A 20,208-nucleotide genomic window follows, 5' to 3' on the forward strand; every position below is an offset into this window, starting at 1 on the left:
CAGAGTCTCTCCCTCTCCCAGTCCTCTCACTTGCACTCAGTCACGAAAAAGCCGAACTCCTTTGGAGGTGCTGGACAGCTGGAGAGCACCAGCTGAATGATCCCCAGCACGGCTTTGTCAGCTGTCCTGGGCACATGAGAGGTCTTACTGGGACAGAGCTCCCTCCGGAGGGAGGATGCCGCCATTGAGGCCTCAGCTCCAGGGAGTGCGTCTCCCTGGGACTGCGGGGATGGTGGCCTCTTTTTCTGGGAAATGGGGTCCAGGTAAAGGAGGTGTGTGAGGATGGCACCAGTGTGTGCACCACTGAGTATGACAAAGAGGAGAGAGACCGGGTCTTTGCAGAGACCCCGCAGAGGAGAGATCTCGATCCCTGTGGAGCAGGGAAGGAGGGACAGCTGGAGACCACCCCGGAGGAGCACTGAAGGGAGAGTCCTGACCTGGGGGAGGCTGGGGCCTGTTGGTGCTGGAGGAAGGCTCCTTCTAAGCCACAGATCTACAGCTACAGAGCCACGATGGTGCTCTGGCAAGAGGTGAAGGAGCAAGCAGGGCTGGGGCAGGCTGGAAGAAGGCAAATGGGCTTTGCAAACATGGAAGGGAGAAAATGATTGCTGAAGCCTGGGGTTGAAGCAGGGACCTTGAGATCTTCAGTCTAACGCTCTCCCAGCTGAGCTACTTCAGCCCTGCCTTGCCCCCCCAGCCCTTGTCCCTGTGGCAGCGGTGCCAGGCCACAGGCTGACACACAGGAGGAGGCTCCTCAGGGAGGTTCCCAGGGAAAAGCTGTGCCCAGCCTCAGGCAGAGGGGACCTGGCCCCTCCCTGCCTCCAAGGCCACGGGGGCTCCAGGTTTGGTGGAGGCCAGCTCGCACTGGCTGTGCCAAGATGCGTGGGGGCCTTGTACAAATGTGACAGTGGCAAAGGTAAGTGGGCAGGCCAGGCATGGGCAACTGCAAATGCTCGAGGTGGAAGAATTGTGGGACTGGTGGAAGACCTTATCTCCTTCCCCATGGAAGGCCTCCCTCCCACCACCCTTTTTTCCCAAGCTCAACATCACCCCTTTGTTCCCAACTCTTCTACCCCTGAGCAGTGCAGGGGGATGGGGAACGGAGGCTGTGGTCAGTCCAGAACAGTTCCTCTCTGTGGCTCCTTCCTTCTCACACTTTTCCCATGGGGTCCGTCTTGTGGGCTACAGTCCTTTGAGACGAACTTGCTCCAGCATGGGCTCTCCTCAAGCCACCATTCTTGCAGGAGATATCCTACGTCTCCAGGGTTGGGTCCTCCACAGACTGCAGGGCTTACCTTCTCCACCGTGCTCTCTGACATGGGCTGCAGGGAGCCTGCTGTGGTGCCTGAAGCACCTCCTTCTTCACCAACCGTGGTGCCTGCAGGGCTGTTTCTCCCACTATTGTTTCCCTCACTCCTCTCCCACTTTGGCAGTTGTGACCTTTCTTAAATACACTTTCACAGAGGTTCCACCATCCTCGTTGATGGCCTCAGCTTTGGTCAGCGATGGGCCTGTTTGGAGCTGGCTGGAAGCAGCTCTGCGTGGCATGGAGGCAGCCCCTGGTCTCTTCTCACAGAGACCACCCCTGCAGCCCCCCCGCTACCAAAACCTGCACATGGACACCAAGACACAGTGTAAAGCTTTGCCTTGCTAAATGACGTCCCCTGCTCTTCCCTCATCCACAAATACAGTTTACTTGCTGGGGAGGCAGAGAGAGAAGCAGAGAAGGCCTTGATGCTGTGCAAACCCAGTTCAGCAATGGCTACATCATTGGGGTGTTGTCAACACTGTTTTGGTCACAAATCCCAAACATATCCCCATACGGGCTGCTACGAAGAAAATTATAGAATCATAGAATTGTTATGGTTGGAAAAGACCCTCAAGATCATCGAGTCCAACCATTAACCCAGCACTGCCAAGGCCACCACTAAACCATGTCCTCAAGCACCACGTCTACCTGCCTTTAAATACCTCCAGGGTTGGAGACTCAACCACTTCCCTGGGCAGCTGTTCCAGTGCCTGGCAGCCCTTTCTGGGAAGAAGTTTTTCCTAATATCCAACCTAAACTTCCCTGGCACAGCTTGAGGCCGTTTCCTCTTGTTCTATTGCTTTTTACTTGGGAGAAGAGATCGACCCTCACCTCGCTACAGCCTCCTTTCAGGTAGCTGTAGAGACCAATAAGGTCTCCCCTCAGCCTCCTCTTCTCCAAACTAAACAACCCCAGCTCCCTCAGCTGCTCCTCACTAGACTTGTTCTCTAGACCCTTCACCAACTTGGCGCCCTTCTTTGGACACGCTCTAGCACCTCGATGTCCTTCTTGGAGTGAGGGGCCCAACACTGAACACAGTACTCGAGGTGCAGCATCACCAGCACCAAGTACAGGGGCACCATCACCTCCCTGGTCCTGCTGGCCACGCTATTCCTGATACAAGCCAGGATGCCATTGGCCCTCTTGGCCACCTGAGCACCCTGCTGGCTCATGTTCAGGCAGCTGTCAACCAACACCCCCAGGTCCTTTTCTGCCAGGCAGCTCCCAGCCGCTCCTCCCCAAGCCTGTAGCGCTGCATGGGGTTGTTGTGAGCCAAGTGCAGGACCCGGCCCTGAGCCTTGTTGAATCTCATACAGTTGGCCTGGGCCCATCGCTCCAGCCTGGCCAGGGCCCTCTTTAGGGCCTTCCTGCCCTCCAGCAGATCAACACTCCCACCCAGCTTGGTGTCATCTGCAGACTTACTGAGGGTGCACTCAACCCCCTCATCCAGATCATCAATGAAGATATTGAAGATATTGAACACTGAAGATTATTGAATATAATGAACGCTGTCCACCCTGGAGGGAGATTATCGGCGAAGTCCCACAAGGCCTGATGCTGGCACACGTCCTTCAGTCCCCCTTCACACAACCCTGCCACTCCTCTGAGTGTTTGGTGGTGTCAAATACGCAGATGGGTCCAAAGAAAGGTAAACAAATTGACAGGAAAAGGTTCCCCAGCTCCTTAGTGCATTGGTACAGACACTTCTAGGCCACAAGTCCTGTAACCTCTGGCTGTTGCAAAACAGGGAAAGGCTGACTGCATGGGGTTTACACGGCAAGGTTTGGAGAGGGGCCAGGGCTGCAGGGGTGGCTTCTATGAGGGCTGCCCCTGTGTTGGACAGAGCAAGTTCCAGCCAGCTGCAAGACAGATGCATTGCTGCCAAAACCTGGATCCATCACTGACCAAAGCTGAATCCATCAGCAAAGCTGGTGGTGCTTTCATGATAACATAATTAAGAAAGCTTAAAAACCTGTGCGCAACAAGAGCTGGGAGACAGGAGTGAGAAAATGTGAGAGGAACAGCCTGCAAACACCAAGGCTGAGGGCTGGTGCCGATGCTTGGTCCTGACACCAAGCACCTTTCTGCATGCTTAGGCAAAAGACCCAAACCTGTCCCGAGCTGGAGGCGCCGTGGGCATAGCTGGGGCTATGTGTGCTGGAGCAGGGGGAGGTGGGAGGCAGGAGGGTCTCAGGCAGCGGAGGAGCGCGGCTGCGCATGCAGGGCACGATGCTCAGTGCAGACTGAGAAGAAGGAAGGGTCAGGCTGAGAGCGGGGCAAAGGGTCCGTCTGGGAAGGAGGAGGAAGAGACAACAGAAGTTGTTTCTGCAGTGGAGCCTGGGCAGGCAGGAGGGTGGCTCCCCTCCCCAGCATTGCCTGTCCTCCTGCTCCCACGAGCACCCAGGAAGCAGGGTTTTCCTGGCCAGCCTCGTGGGATGGAGAGCAGCAGCCTCTGGAGTCAGGGCCCCGCCCTGCTCCTCTCCCACCCAAGGGCAGGTCTGGCCCCTGGGAAATTGTTTCAAGATGGCATGCGGTTGGCTGAAGGAGAAAGGACTCCTCCAATGTTTCTCCTGCTCTTCAAAGGCAAGAGACTGTCCTGCCTCTCATGGCGTGTCAGCACCAAGACACTTTTCCCCTGAGGGTCGATGCGTGTTGAGGCCAAGGCCCCATCCCTGAGCCAAGAGTGGCTGATCAGCAGCACTGGGGACACACGCCGTGGGCTTGGGCACAAGGGCCAGTGTCCCAGCACAGACAGCTCTGAAGCTCCAGCAGCAGCAGCAGCAGCTCCAAGACCACCTGGCCTGAACAGCTTGTGAGCACCAGAGCCTTGGGAGAAAAGCTGCCTCTGGGACTGGAGGGAGAGACCCAGGGAGTGTCAGCCCTGACAGCACACTCCCCTTTTCCCTTCCCTCCCCTCCCCTTCCCTGTGGACAACAATGAGCTTTGCAGACTGGTGTGGACTTTCCGTGAGCGGTTGTGAGATCAGCCGTTAGCAGTGTGAGGGCTTTGGAGAGGCAGGAGAAGCACAGCCCAGAGGCAAGGACTGAGTTTTAGCCCAGCTGCCACGGACCTCTCTCCCAAGGGGAGGCTGCAACGATTCAGGACAGCATTTCCATCATGTGCCCCTGTCTTTCCCCAACCCTCCTCCCCTCCCCTAAGAAGCTCTGGCCCTCTTGGCCACTTCCAGCCCCCCAAATCCCCTCAGAGCAGGCCTCTGGGCTGGAGGGAGCAGCCCTGCCTGTGCCTTTTTGTGGAGATACCAACTGCAGCTGGTGCAGAACCTCACTTCTAGACACCAGAGAAGTCCCACGGAGGCTCAGCGCCAGGGAGCCGGCTTCTCCCACTCCCATGGTGATGGAGCTGGGCCACACATCCCGGGGGGATTCTCTGCAGTAGCCGCTGGCCCCAACATGCCTTCCTGGCCTGTGCTGGGGGTGTCCCAGAGAAGGGTGTGGGCTGGGGGTCTGGGAAGGTGCATGGGCCCAGCATGGGGCTCTGAAATCTCCGGTGAAGCCAGGAGTGCTGAGTCCATGGGGCAGGGAACCACCGCCCCTCCCAGAGCGGGGCAAAGGACCCAGGGATCCGGGCTGCCTGTGCGCGCTCCTCTCCTGCCCCGACACCCAGTTGTGCTGTTTGAGGGATGGTGCTTACTAAAGCCCCAGTAAGAACCTGTTTCCCACTGTGCCTCCAAAACAGCAGGTGCCCCAAGGGCTGGCACCGTCTGCCCCTTGCCTCGCCAGCCTCGTGGGGGGACACTCCAGCTTGCCCTAATCTGCCCGTATCTGGCGGCACATGCTGGGTGGGAAGGGGATCTCCTTTGCAGAGACACCCCAGGCATCTGGGCTCCCTCAGACGCTCTGCTCATTGCGGTGGTGCACCCAGAAAGGACCCAGGTGTCTGGGCACTGGCAGAGGAGAGGGGACATGGACACGGACACACCCACACACGCAGAGCAGAGCTTTGCTGAAGGGGTTTATTGATCATGAGAGGGAAATGGCCCAGGGCTCCCAGGGGATCAGGTGGGGTCATCCAGGGATGATCATCTCCTCATGCCGCTGGAGGGGGACAGGACAGGGGGGTCACCACCGGTTCCGGTCCTGAAAGACAGAGCCCAGAATGAGACCCGCAATGTCCGCTGGAACATGAGAGGAGCCTTGTCCCCACCATCTCTCTCTGCAGAGAGCTGGGGAAAGAGAAGGGAGTTGGAGCCCTCAATATCCCCAGGACAGGACTTGGCTCTCCTGAGATCCATATGGCACCCAGAGCCCCTTGCCCAGTGTGTCATTACCCCGGGATGTCCCTAAACCTCCCAGAACCCTGCCCAGCCCTCACAAGGACCCTGGGGGTCTCTATGGCACCAGAGCCCCTGCCTGGCCTGCACAGCAACACTCTGGGTCTGCAGAGCCCCACGGGGTGCAAGGAAAGGCATGGGGGTGGCTCTGTCCAGCTCACCCTGGGACATGGATCATGGACAGTCCCGTCTCTTTCCCTCTCGCAGGGAGAAAGCAACGGAGTCCTTGGGGAAGATGCGCTCAGGGATCCCCTGAGGCCCAGGATGCTTTGTGGGGCTGGAGGTGCCCTGATGCTGCTCACCTAGACATCAACGGCTACAGGCACTGCTCTCCCGGGCAGAAGCGCCCTCAACAGCTCAGGCGGAAGGGCCTGGGGAGAAAGAGAGGGTTAGGGACTCGCTTGGGGGCACTGGGGTGTACTGGGAGGCAGGGGAAAGCAACGGGGTCCTTGGGGAAGGTGAGTCAGGGATCCCCCCGGGGCCCAGGATGCTTTGTGGGGCTGGGCATGCCCTGAAGCTGCTCACCTGGACATCAGCGGCTACAGGCAATGCTCTCCGTTGCAGACGCGCCCTCAACAGCTCAGGCGCAGGGGCCTGGGGAGAAAGAGAGGGTTAGGGACTCGCTTGGGTGCACTGGGGTGTACTGGGAGGCAGGGGAAAGCAACGGGGTCCTTGGGGAAGGTGAGTCAGGGATCCCCCCGGGGCCCAGGATGCTTTGTGGGGCTGGGGCATGCCCTGAAGCTGCTCACCTGGACATCAGCGGCTACAGGCAATGCTCTCCGTTGCAGACGCGCCCTCAACAGCTCAGGCGCAGGGGCCTGGGGAGAAAGAGAGGGTTAGGGACTCGCTTGGGTGCACTGGGGTGTACTGGGAGGCAGGGGAAAGCAACGGGGTCCTTGGGGAAGGTGAGTCAGGGATCCCCCCGGGGCCCAGGATGCTTTGTGGGGCTGGACATGCCCTGAAGCTGCTCACCTGGACATCAGCGGCTACAGGCAATGCTCTCCGTTGCAGACGCGCCCTCAACAGCTCAGGCGCAGGGGCCTGGGGAGAAAGAGAGGGTTAGGTGCCTCCATGGAAAAATGGGGTACATGAATTTGTATGGTGGTGCACAGAAAGCAGTGGGGTCCTGGGGAGGGGGGTGTAGTGCGATGCCCTGGAGTGCCATGGCCATGGAAGGTCAGGGTCTGGGCCAGCAGAACTCCTGGTACCCACCTCAGCCTCCAGTAGTCCCTCGACTTCATCCCCCACCTGTAGAGAGATCATGAGACCTCACTGGTCACTGGGCCGTCCCCAGTGCCAGCAAAGGATGGGAGGACCAAACTGCCCTCCAGTTCCTCCAGGGAGGAGATGTCTGAGGGGACCAAAAGGATGGGATGGGGAGCCCCAAAAGGGAGGGATGTGGGGGCAGCAAGACAAGAAAGCGGTGGGGGCCCTCCCAGGAGTTTGCAGTGGCCCCTGCCAGGGAGGGGACAGGTCCAACCATTCACTGAGGAACTTGGGCTCTGGGCACAAGAAGATTAATTGTGGGCAAAGTGGAGGGAACAGGTGGAATTGTGCGAGGCAGAAAGCTGCATTGCCCGGGGCTGGAGATGCAGGGGAGCCTGGAGGAGCTCCTTGCTTGGGAAAGGGAGAGGCCAAGTCACGGGGTTTCGTGCCCACCACTACGATTCCATTCTGCAGGGGAGCTGATGTCCTGCAGCCAAGAGCTGTCCCCAGACTTGAGCCCCTCCCTGTGGCACTGAGGACTCACCTGAGCATCTGCCGGGGTGCACAGCAGGATGGTGAAGAGCAGGGCCACGCTGAGCACTGCGACCTTCATCTTCCTCTGCAGTGTGGTGAGTCCTGGGTGAAGGTGCAGAAGGTGACGGGCAGATTTATCCCTCCCAGGACTCCTCCTTGCCCCTCCCTGCCCCGAGAGCCCCCAGGGCAAAGCCAGGCTTGGCAGAGACACCAGCCCTGGCAACAAGCCCAACTCTGGCACAGAGTCGCCCTCACCTCGGCACTGATCCAGACACCTTCCCCGGCATCAGTCCAGCTTCCTGCCTGGGCCAGCTGCACAGGGAAGGGCCCAGGCATCTGCGGGTGGCGAGCGGGGTGGGCACTGCGCCTCTGACTGCTGGAAACCCTACGGTGACGACCCACTGCTCCAACACAAAGCCACCCTCCAACAGCCCCCCAAAGCCAGATGCCCCCACCTCCCAGCGCCCATCAGCTCCCAGCACTGCCATCTCCCAGTGCTGCTCGCCTCCCAGGCCAGTCTTTCCTTCTGGGACTCCCCTGAGATGACGCCAGCCTCAAACCAGGGGTCCCTAAGCAGGATTGTCTCTGAGCCCTCTCCAGCCCCTTGGGTACAGAGGGGGCTGGGACTGACCCCTCTTCTTGGGCCACCAGGGACCCCGGGATTAGGGAATACTGGAAGGTGGGAGGACAACCTGGGGCATGGGCAATGGGCACTGCTGTGTGACTGGGCTCTTCAGACACTGGAGGCACTGGCAGTGGGGAGCACTGGTGAATACTGGGCAGCGGGAGACGAGGACTTGGCTTGGGGGAAGTGCTGGGGTGGTGGCAGTGCCCAGCTACAGCCCACCCCATTTCCCCTGCACTGCAGGCCCCAAACTGGTGCAGTCCCCAGCCACGGCCTCCCCAAAGCGGAGAACGGAGGGGAATATCCCCTGCCCTGGCCCTCATCCTGCCACCGCCTGGGGCCACGGTGCCCTCCCAGACAACATGGGTCCCACTCTGCAGAGTTGCCCCCAGACAGGGGGTCCCAGTGACCCCATCCCCAACAAGGCTCTGGCTTCAGCCCTGTCCCTGCCTGGGTCTTGGCCACAGCTCACCAAAGGCCCTTGTGCCAACAAAGTGTCCCTTCAATGCCTTCGTCCTTGGTCCAGGCCAGCGCTGTCCCTGAGCAGGATGTGGCCATTCAGAGGAACAGGATGAAGCGGGCGCTTGTCCCCAGGCAGCCACTCGGAGCTAATTGAGGGGGACAGAGCTCCCCTGGCCAGGGGAGGGATGTTTGTCCCCGCAGCATCTCTGATAAGCTTTGTTTGCCCAGGGCCCCTGGCACAAGGAACCTGTTTGGCAAGACTGGTGCTTCAGGAGAGTGCCCAATTAGGGGAGTCTGGAGGGGTTAAAGCAGCCTGGACGCCTGGGCTCCCTCCAGCCCTGGCAGCAGGCAGAGCCCACAGGGGAGGGCAGTGCTGGGGGAAGTGGTGAGGAGCAGGTCCCGGGCACTGCGCACGCTGGAGCCCAGAAGCGGGGGCAGTCCCGGGGGAGCAGCCTGACACCCGGGGTGTTGCTCTCCTTCGGGAAAGCCTGGTGGCAGGGGAGTCCTGCGGGAGCGGGGCTTAGAGCAGCCTGGGCGATGGAGCTGTCTCCCTAGGGGCACTGCCTCCCTTTTCCTCTCCCCGCTGCCTGCCCTGCAGCTATCCCTGCCTTTCCCGGGTGGTTTCCTTCACAGCACCCCTGGCCCAAACATCACCATCCTGGGGGCCCTGGGCAGCATCCTCTGGCCAGGGTGGGGCAAGGGCAGCGTGGGATTGTACGCAAGTGGTTCAGCTCTCCGCGCTGAGTGGGGAGAGCTGCTGGGTGAAGCTGCTGGCCTGGCTCGCACAAGCCAAGCAAGCTCTTTTCCAGCAATCTGGCATCGATGCACCCATTCTTTCCAGTCAGGACACTCACGCGATCTGCCATCGCTGCTCTCTTCAAGGCTGCAGGTGCCCCAAACAGCAGAGGGAACAGCTGGTACCTCTGTTAGCAGGGACACGCTCCTAATGAAGACAGGCCTATTTTGGATCAAGAAGCGCAGGCCCCCCTGTTTTGCCTCCTTGTAGATGCCCACAACTCTCAGAAGAGATAGACAACAGGGCAGGTATTCATTCATTTCTGCATAATGAGAAGACCAGCCTTTTCACTGGCGGTGTGAGTTAGCACTGGGAGGAGATAGGGCCAGTAAGGTCTCAGTCAGGAGATGCAGCACGCATTTACATAAAAATGATGAGAGGGCTGGAACACCTCTGCTATGAGGAAAGGCTGAAAGAGCTGGGGCTGTTCAGCCTGGAGAAGAGAAGGCTGCGGGGAGACCTGATTGCGGCCTTTCAGTACTTCAAGGGGGCTTATAAGAAAGATGGGGACAGACTTTTTAGCAGGGCCTGTAGCGATAGGACAAGGGGTAATGGTTTTAAACTAAAAGAGGGGAGATTCAGACTAGATAGAGGGAAGAAAATTTTTACGATGAGAGTGGTGAAACACTGGAACGGGTTGCCCAGAGAGGTGGTAGCTGCCCCATCCTTGGAAACATTCAAGGCCAGGCTGGATGGGGCTCTGAGCAACCTGATCGAGTTGTAGATGTCCCTGCCATTGCAGGGGGATGGACTAGATGACCTTTAAAGGTCCCTTCCATCCCAAAGCATTCTATGATTCTACGATACATGTCTCTCTCAGCACATGATTCGAGCTACCACGCTGTGCTTCCCAGTCGCCATTCACTTCCAAAACCATCCAGCAGTCCACCTCACATGTCTGAAAGTAAATTAGTGCTCTGCTTTAGCCCTCTGTCTCTGAGGGGGTGAGGGTAATTCATTTTTAGGAGACACAGGCTGGGAATCAAAGGCTGGTGGTAAAAGTCTGGTTTAGGTTCTGAAGTCAGCGGGAGGTTTGCCTGCGTGGCAGTGAATCCAAGGTGTCACTGGTTTTGTTCTGATGATGATACACGCTCCTGCCACGGCTTCAAAGAAATAAAAAAACACTGATAAGTGGTTCACGAGAACTGTAGATGGCTCAGATTCTTCACTGACATTCTATGTCATTTTTAAGGGTTAGGGATATGGTTGTATCTTTACGGGACACTAACTATAAATAAGAGATCTGTTGTGGATCGGTTGCGAAAAGATTTAAGGCAATGACTCGAGTATTTGCTTTGGAAATTGCCCAAAGGGCAGGCAGTCACCTGGAAGATTTTCAGTTTGACTGCTTCTGCTTTTGCGCTATTTATTGGATAGCTAAGTTACACGGTGTTATCTATCATGTTTAAATCCGCTGTGTGCTATTTGTATTCTGAAGTTATTTTTAAAAGAATTGATGGATTGTATGCACTGTCATAATTGAGGAATACTGACTTAGGAGGGGTCAAGGCTGCCTTTGAGATAAATGCAAATCAGGTGGATGGCGTTTGATAGCCACTTAACATTAAAGGTGCTCCTCAGGAAGATGCCATCTGCTGATTTAATGGTATCTAAAAGGACGTGCTCATGGTTTTGCAGCAGTAGCCTATTGAAAAAGAAAAATGTCACGAGGCTGCCGGTTTGACCAAGAGATGGACAGGAGACTTTACAGGGCTGGTCTAAACTGTAGCTAATCTCTCTCCGCCTTCTCCGAGCAGGGCTGAGAGCACTTCTGGGAGTTTCTCTGTTTTTCCTGCAGTCGCTTCTGTGAGGCAGTGGACTTTGGACCACATTTATTTCCCAAATAAAGTTTTAGCAAGGTTGTTCTCCTCAGGCTTTGACCTGCCTACAGGATACCTACAAAAGGTATGCCATTGTTTTAGAGAGAGAAAGGGGAGAAAAAGAAAAGTGATTGTGCTGCTTCTTCTTTGGTGGGAACACTTGGTTTATCTGTCCATCTTGCCTAGGTATACAGGGTGGGAGCCTAAGCTATGAGCCCAGCTCTCCCCTCTCCCATTTGGAGATACATCTTCCCCTGCCCCATCATAGGAAACCCAGGGATGGAGGCAGGGAGGGAGAGACCAACAGAGGCAGGCACAAAAGGGGAGGAGAAGGGATGGGAGGGTTAGAAGGAGAAGGGAGAGACCGCTCTGCAGCACTGGCAGGCACGTTCGTGGGGACAGACGGACACTGGGGGCCTTGTTTTCCCCATGGTCACGTCTTGCTTCCCGTCTCCCAGTACCCTCCAGTTCCCTTAGTACCTGCGGAGGGTGGGGAAGGACAGGACTCAGCAGGGGGTCTCTGTCCTGCTGTACTGCTTTTGGCTGGGATAGAGTTAACCACAGATTTGACCAGAGTGTCGTAGAGGGAACTTATAATTGCGATAGCTGTTGAACAGTTGCTGGTTATCATATTGACTCCTCTGTCCCCAACTTTAGTTTATCTGATCTGTGCCATGCTCCCTTTTTTGTTGTACATGTTACAGGCTGGCTTTGGCTTTTGCTGTTTGCTGTGCTCTGTAGCGCTTGGTGGTGCTTTCTCTGGCAGGTATATAAACCTGGCAGGTACATATATATATAAAAGCAGTGGCCTTGAGCTTAATCTGGTCTTTGAGCTCTGCAATGATGCCACTACTCTACTTTGGGAACCATCTCATGGAGACAATCAACAATTACACTTTTCACCTTTTCTCCTCCGAGAGCTTTTTGGTGGAGGAAACACAGACTGGCACCTTCACCACCTTTCCCTGCGTGGCAGATGTTTTCTCCCTCGGTACAACAACTCTTCAGTATCTTGGACATCCTTGGGGAACCAAAGTACTCCTATTGGTACTTCTCAAGACTAGTTTTTCAGCTTTCTCTAAAGTTAACCACTATTTTGGAGCAACACCCAGGCCCCGAGGCAGCGTGGTTACGGGTTTCAAGGCATGTTGGAGAATATGGGCAGGTACCTAGAAGGGTTGTCACCTTTGACGGTCTGGGACTTCAACACAAACAAGTGCAGGATCCTGATGAAGTGCCAGAACGTTTGAAAAAAGGGTGCCCTGGCCTTGGCTATGCCAAAGAGACACCGCTTGTCGCACCGTGCTGGGGCCTGGCCTCCGCCTACTGAGCACAATTTAGCTGGTTTGGGCCAGGGGTGCTGTGAGGGACTAAATTATTATTATTATTATTATTATTGCTGCTACTACTATTACTATTTTTATTTCCGTTATTAAACTGTTCTTATCTCCACCCACGAGATTTCTCACTTTCACCCTTCCAAGTCTCTGCCCCATCCTGCTGGGGCAGGGGGAGTGAGCGAGCGGCTGTGAGGGGCTTAGTCACTGGCTGGGGTTAAACCACAACACAGGTAAATGCTGCCTTGATGTCCTTCTTCCAAAGGCCCCTCAGAAATGTCCTGGGGGTGACCTGGAGCTGTGAGCAGCCCTCACCCATGCAGCAGCCTCTCACCAGCAGAAGGACCCTGCCCTGCCCTGCTGGGGGTCGCCCCTTCCACCCACAGCTTCTCCCCGCAGTGCCGTGGGGAGCTCCCTGGGCAGGACGAGTGCTGACCCTGGAGGGTGGCAGAGACCCTGCCCCAGCACACAGCCCCCTGGGGACATAGGGACCCTGCTTGGAAGGACAGCTCTGGGCACCCCTTCACACCCCTGCAGCCATCCCCAGGAGAAGGCAGCCATTGTGCCCTGTCCCTCTGATGGTGAAGCAGGGAATCCCTGCTCTGGAGCATGTCCTTCTCCTCTACACTAGGGAAACTGTGAGAGTCCTCCGGAAAGATCCTACAGGCTGTGGGATGCCTGAGTTTTAGGACAACCCTCCAGGATACTCATCCACATTGTCCTGCAGCCAGAGACTTTCTGTGCAGAGGCCTGTGAAGATTTCTCCCCCAGTCAGCTCTCTGCATCCTCTCACCCCACACGAACGTTAACCTCTCTCTGCCTTGCTCCTCTCCCTTTGGTGCCTGCAGGCAGTGCCCTCAGCCCTGCTCTGCTTTGCAGAGGAGCTGCTCCTGGGCAGAGCTGTCTCTCTGCAGCGCTGCCCTCTTGCCAAGAGCTCCCTCCATCCCAGGAGCCCAGCCCAGCTCAGCAGCACAGGACCAGCCCAAGGCAGCACTTTCTCTGCCCCCTCTGGGCTCCCTCCAGGTGTCCCTGGGGCTCCAGGGGAACCTGCTGTGAAACAGCCTGAAGGAATCATCGATGTTCCCTCCCTTAGCTGGGGAGAGACACTTACTCCCAGCAGTGGCATTTCTCCTGTCAGCAAAAAGAGTTGCACATGAAAATCACGTTTTCTTTTCCCATCATTAGACAGGACACCCAGAGAGGGACAGGGAATGATCTCCTTTAGCCCTGCTCAGGGAAGGGATTCAGCTGAGTCCGTCGAGGTATCTCCTTCTGGGTTTGTAGTCCTGGGGCTAGAAGGGGACTAAACTTTATCCCATGCCTGCCACAACCCCACAGGTGGTGGGTTTCTTCTTGCCTCAGTTCACACAGGTGCACAAAATAGGCTCCTGCATGTGCGTTCCTTGTCTCAGCTCCCATGCTCATTACTGGGGGCAGAGGCCAGGTGGGAGTTGTTCAAACACAAACACCTGGTGACACTGGAGGTGCCAGAGGTGGTCAGGCAAAAATGCCAGGAGGCCTGGATGGAGGAACAAGGACCTCCTGGGCAAACTCAGACATGAAAAGGAAGCATGGAGAGGTTGGAAGCAGGGACAGGTAACGTGGGAGGAATACAGAGAGACTGTCCAAGCATGCAGAGAGGCAGTCTGGAAAACCAAAGCCATAGTAGAAGTGAATGTCATGAAGGATGTTAATGGCAAGAGGAAGGGTGTCTGCACTGACAGAGCTGACAAAAGCTCTAAAAACAGTGGGTCCGTTGCCGAAGGAGATGGGGGACTTATTGACACAGGACATGGGAAAGGCCATAGAATCATAGAATCATAGTATCGTCAAGGTTGGAAAAGACCCTTAAGATCATCGAGTCCAACCGTATCACTGCCAAGTCCATCTATACCATGTCCTCGAGCACCACATCTATCCGTTCTTGAAATACCTCCAAGGATGGGGACTCAACCACTTCCCTGGACAGCCTGTTCCAATGCTTGAGCACCCTTTTGGTGAAGAAGTTTTTCCTAATACCTAACCTAAACCTCCCCTGGCGCAGCTTGAGGCCATTTCCTCTCATCCTAACACTCGTTAATAGGGAGAGGAGACCGACCCCCACCCTGCAACAACCTCCTTTCAGGTAGTTGTAGAGAGCAATAAGGTCTCCCCTCAGTCTCCTCTTCTCCAGACTAAACAACCCCAGTTCCCTCAGCCGGTCCTCATAAGACTTGTGCTCTAGACCCTTCACCAGCTTCGTTGCCATGGCATTGAATGCCTTCCTCACCTCCTCCTTTACTGGCAAGACAGGCCTTCAGCAATCCAGGTCCAAGAGACCAGTGGGGAAAGTCAGGAGCCAGGCAGCCATGGTGCAAGAGGATCAAGTCAGGGAATACGTAAGCAAAGTGGACATACCGAAGTCTCTGGGCCCTGAGGGGATGCAGCCACGCGTGCAGATGTCATTGCGAGGCCACTCTCAATAATCTTTTACCAGTCATCGAAACTGGGGGAAGTGGCCGAAGAGTGGAGGAAATCAAATGTCAGTCCTGTCTTCAAGAAGAGCAAGAAGGAGGACCCAGGGAACTACAGGCCACTCAGCCTCACCTCTCTCCCTGGCAAGGTGATACAGCAGCGAATGCTGGAAACTGTATTTCCAGGCACATTGTACTGGTTTTGGCTGGGATGGAGATGATTTTGTTCATAGCAGCCCGTATGGTGCTATGTTTGGGATTTGTGACCAAAACAGTGTTGACAACACCCCAGTGTTGTAGCTAGTGCTGAACTGGGTTTGCACAGCATCAAGGCCTTCTCTGCTTCTCTCTCTGCCTCCCCAGCGAGTAAACTGTATTTGTGCATGAGGGAAGAGCAGGGGATGTCATTTAGCAAGGCAAAGCTTTACACTGTGTCTTGGTGTCCAGGTGCAGGTTTTGGTAGCGGGGGGGCTGCAGGGGTGGTCTCTGTGAGAAGAGACCAGGGGCTGCCTCCATGCCAGGCAGAGCTGCTTCCAGCTGGCTCCAAACAGACCCATCGCTGGCCAAAGCTGAGCCCATCAACGAGGATGGTGGAACCTCTGTGAAAGTGTATTTAAGAAAGGTCACAACTGCCAAAGTGGGAGAGGAGTGAGGGAAACAATAGTGGGAGAAACAGCCCTGCAGGCACCACGGTTGGTGAAGAAGGAGGTGCTTCAGGCACCAGAGCAGGTTCCTTGCAGCCCATGGCAGAGAGCACGGTGGAGAAGGTAAGCCCTGCAGTCTGTGGAGGACCCAGCCCTGGAGACGTAGGATATCTCCTGCAAGAATGGTGGCTTGAGGAGAGCCCATGCTGGAGCAAGTTCCTCTCAAAGGACTGTAGCCCACAAGACGGACCCCATGGGAAAAGTGTGAGAAGGAAGGAGCCACAGAGAGGAACTGTTCTGGACTGACCACAGCCTCCATTCCCCATCCCCCTGCACTGCTCAGGGGCAGAAGAGTTGGGAACAAAGGGGTGAAGTGGAGCTTGGGAAAAAAGGGTGGTGGGAGGGAGGCCTTCCATGGGGAAGGAGATAAGGTCTTCCACAGCCTCGCACTTCTGCCACCCTCAGGCTTTACAGCTGCCCATGCCTGGCCTGCCCACTTACCTTTGCCATTGTCACATTTGTACAAGGCCCACACACATCTTGGCGCAGCCAGTGCGAGCTGGCCTCCACCAAACCTGGAGCCCACGGGGCCTTGGAGGCAGGGAGGGGCCAGGTCCCCTCTGCCTGAGGCTGGGCACAGCTTTTCCCTGGGAACCTCCCTGAGGAGCCTCCTCCTGTGTGTCAGCCTGTGGCCTGGCACCGCTGCCACAGGGACAAGGGCTGGGGGGGCAAGGCAGGGCTGAAGTAGCTCAGCTGGGAGAGCGTTAGACTGAAGATCTCAAGGTCCCTGCTTCAACCACGAGCTTCAGCAATCATTTTCTCCCTTCCATGTTTGCAAAGCCCATTTGCCTTCTTCCAGCCTGCCCCAGCCCTGCTTGCTCCTTCACCTCTTGCCAGAGCACCATCGCGGCTCTGTAGCTGTAGATCTGTGGCTTAGAAGGAGCCTTCCTCCAGCACCAACAGGCCCCAGCCCCTCCCTGGGCAGGACTCGCCCTGCAGTGCTCCTCCGGGGTGGTCTCCAGCTGTCCCTCCTTCCCTGCTCCACAGGGATCGAGATCTCTCCTCTGCGGGGTCTCTGCAAAGACCCCGTCTCCTCTTTGTCATTCTCAGTGGTGCACAGACTGGTGCCATCCTCACACACCTCCTTTACCTGGACCCCATTTCCCAGACCGGAGGCCACCATCCCCGCAGTCCCAGGGAGACGCACTCCCTGGAGCTGAGTCCTGAATGGCAGCATCCTCCCTCCGGAGGGAGCTCTGTCCCAGTAAGACCTCTCATGTGCCCAGGACAGCTGACAAAGCCGTGCTGAGGATCATCCGCTGTAGTGCATGGCCACCAGTCTTGCTCAGTTACATGCTGTCCTGCGCAGTTTCCTGGCCCCCCCCTTGCCCCTCTGCTGCAATGACTGATGAAACACCTACGTGCTCCTCTCTGGGCATCAGCAGGGAGATACACAGCACAGGGGGATCCCTCTGGGACCCCACGTCAACAGCCCTCTGCACCAGCTCCTCCCTGCTGCAAGGGCACAAGTTGGGACAGAAATGCCAGCACTCGCTCCCTTGGGGTTTAGCAGGGAAGGTCACCAACTCTCACACTGTGCCTTCACAACAGCCCCAGATCAACCACTCAGCATCGTTTTTACTCTCCAGATTTACCTTCCTCTGCGTGTCCTGGCATCGCACACGCTTCTGTGTTCTCCATCCCCTCAGCACCTATGGACCCAGGGCCCGTAGCACAAGTGTCTCAACTGTGCCCACTTTCCTTACCGAAACCTTCTCACCCACCACTGTCCAGCCCAGCTGCAGCCCCTCACAGCCATCAGGCCCTGCCCAGAGGAAGAAAGACCTGTTCTTGAGCTCCAACAACCTGCTGCAGTGCCCTCTTGCAACCTCTTGCTGCTACAAAATCCTGCTCACCCATCTGGAACACAATGACAACTGCAACCCAGGCCATCCCCCTCTGCTTCCAGTCTCAGCCTCTCCCCAACCAGTCAGGTCAAGGAATGGCACATACGGGACTGTAGTCCCACAGCAATGTGCATGTCCTGGCCCCCTGCAGATCTGCTGCCTCATAGCCAGCTCCCTGGCAATGCACCTCCAGAGAAGTTTGGCTTTCTTTGTGAATGAGTGCAAGTGAGAGGGAGAGGCTGTCTGTCCAAGCAAGGTTACTGTCTGGCCAGCTTTGAGCATGAGCTTGAAAATGCTTGGCCGCAGGGACAGAGCCTGCAGGACTCTCACTGCTCCAAAAGAGTCCTTCTAGGTTGTTCCTGAGCAAGAATAGCAGAGTCACTGAGAAGGACAGGCCCTGGGGCCATGTGTGCAAAGCAGACTGGATGAGCAGCCCATCCCCTTACCTCCTCCACTCCACCACTCCAGAAGGTCACGGTGACTGCGGTCTGGTTTTGATTCCCCCAAGCCCTCTCTGCCAGGCAGGGGCTCACTGGGGAACAACTCTATGGCACTGGGTGACACAATTGCCCCAGCTGTAGCACCACGAGGACACCACCCCTGCGTGTGGCCAAACCGTCGGCCTTTCAGTTAACAGCTGACCATGCTCACCCACCCTGCCACAGAGACCCTTAGCCCCAGGGAGAGGGAAGCTTGCCCTTCCCCCCACCTGCAGGGATGCTGGGGGGCAGAGGGGTGCAGGGGGAGGCCCAGCGCCTGGATGAGGGGCTGTGAGCTTTCTGCTCCTGTGTCCCCGCCACTGTCATACCTGCTGGGGCTGGCTGGGGTGTCCAGGGCACCGCGGGCACCATAGGGCTAACTTCTGTGAGGCCACAGCCCAGGGCTCACCCACCACAGCAGCTCTGTCGTGGCCTCTCTGCGTGGGACCAGCATGGCCCAGGTAGGGCCTGGTGGAAAGAGCAACTGGGGAACCCAGAGGTAAAGTGATGGGCACTCACAGGACCTTGGAGAGAGCCATTTTGGCTGGAAACTGTGGCTGGCAGGATGGCAATGTCTCTCTCAGCAGGAATATTCCCCAGGGACCAGGGGCTCAACAGGGCTGTTCTTGTCATAGACACGTCACGGGAGGAGAGTGTCTCTCCTGCTGGCAGGTGTCAAGGGGATGGAGCTCAGCAGCAGAGCACCCTCTCTGCAGGTTGGAGGTCCTGGGTTCGATCCCCTGCATCTCCAAGGGTGCTGTTTCCCTGACTCCCCAGCCTCAGGCAGGTACAGGCTGGAGCTGGAGCACTGGTCCTCTCCAGGCACTGTGGGCCTGCCCTGCCCACCCAGGGCCTGGCTGTGGGGGGAGGAGGGCTGTGCTGCTTTTGAGCCCCCTCTCAGAAGAGAGGCAGGCAGCTGTGCAGGACCTGAGCTCAGGTCACTGCCCTGCACCACAGACCCACCCACCCAGCGCCCAGGGACAGTGCTTGGCAGCAGAGCCCTGTGGGGAGAGCTCAGGGAGGGGAGAGACACCAGCAGCACACTAGGAATCCTTCCTGGCTGCAGGAGAGAGGTGGTGTGAGGGTGCGGGGGCCCTTTGGGACCAGAGCCACACTGCCCTGCTGGCTTTGCAGGGGTAAGGGTCTGAGATTGTGCTGTCTGCAGGTAGAGATCCCAGACCCCGTGGGAAGCACCCCGCTGTGCCAGCAGGGAGGGGTGTCTGAGCTGGAGGAGCCGGGACAGGCCTGTGGGACTCCCAGCTGGAGGAATGACATTTCCTGCCCTGACCCTGTCTCCAGGTCCTTTTCCCTCTGCCATCATCACTGGCTTGAGCAGAGCCACAGCTTTGGGAACCTGGTGCAGAGGAGTTGGGGCCAGTGCCCACCTCTTGTTCCTGGGGGGTTTGGAGTCTCCTTCCACCCCACGCCAGTGGGAACAAGGAGGCAGAGGCCTGTCCACAGCCATGCACAGGTGGGGAGGGCCAGGAGATGGTGCCTTGGCTGCTCCCTCAGCAAAAACACCCGAAACCAAAATGGGCTGTGAGACATGGCCTTTCACCTGCAGGGTCTCCAGCCCCTGGGAACGGTGAGCCCCAGTTCCAAGAAATAATGTAGAAAAGCGAAGCAAAGAAGAAAGGGGGTGGGGCTGTCTTCTGAACACAGGTCGATAGGCACCAGCATGGACACTGACATGTGGCTGCCCCAGGCAGGGTCTGGGGAGAAGAGCCCGGGTCTGCCCCATGCCACCTCCCCACCAGCTCCGCCCTCCCCAGCTCTAATATTTCTCCCTTACTCTGGCACCTGGCAGAGCTTTGCCTCCTCCTCCTCAGGGAGATGAGCCACAGGCCCTGGGGGTGTCTGAGGGGGAAGCACACCCGAGCAGAGAGAGCCCGTTTCATGGCATTTGGGGGCCTGAACAATCCGGCCCTGCAGGCTGGGTCTGTGCTCTGGAGCAATGCAGGATCAGCACTGTGCCCCAGGTCTGGGCTTGCTCCTGCAGCTCCCGAGGACCTCCCCGAGGGCGTGACAGTGAGACCCCAACCCTCTGCACTGCTGCCCCACGCTGGGCAGAGCACGACTGTGGGACATCCACAGGAGAGCAGTGTTTCCAGGGCGAGACCCCCCAAGGGGATGGGTGACACACATGGGCACTGCAAACACAGCCTCCATCCCATGGGAAACCCCCACCGGGGCAGGCTCCAGCCCTGCATCTCCACAGGGAGAGATGGGCCCAGGGCTGGGGATGGAGGGGCTGGCTTGGGACTGGGGGCTGCCAGCAGGAAAGCTCTCGGAACCAGGGCAGAGGGGTGTGTGAGCCTGGGCTCCCCCTGGGCCCCTCCAGGGTC

The 20,208-nt window shown here is 57.3% G+C and overlaps 1 non-coding gene across 1 annotated transcript; it reads right to left on the reverse strand.

The window, feature by feature from the left end:
* Positions 1-606: 606 nt before the first annotated feature.
* Positions 607-679, reverse strand: TRNAF-GAA (transfer RNA phenylalanine (anticodon GAA)). The gene has a single exon. It is a non-coding gene; the product is annotated as a tRNA-Phe (tRNA).
* Between the last annotated feature and the right edge of the window lie 19,529 nt (positions 680-20,208).

This window comes from Nipponia nippon, unplaced genomic scaffold (assembly GCF_047370975.1).
Source record: "Nipponia nippon isolate SJK-2023a ecotype South Korea unplaced genomic scaffold, ASM4737097v1 scaffold_130, whole genome shotgun sequence".
Lineage (NCBI taxonomy): Eukaryota > Metazoa > Chordata > Aves > Pelecaniformes > Threskiornithidae > Nipponia > Nipponia nippon.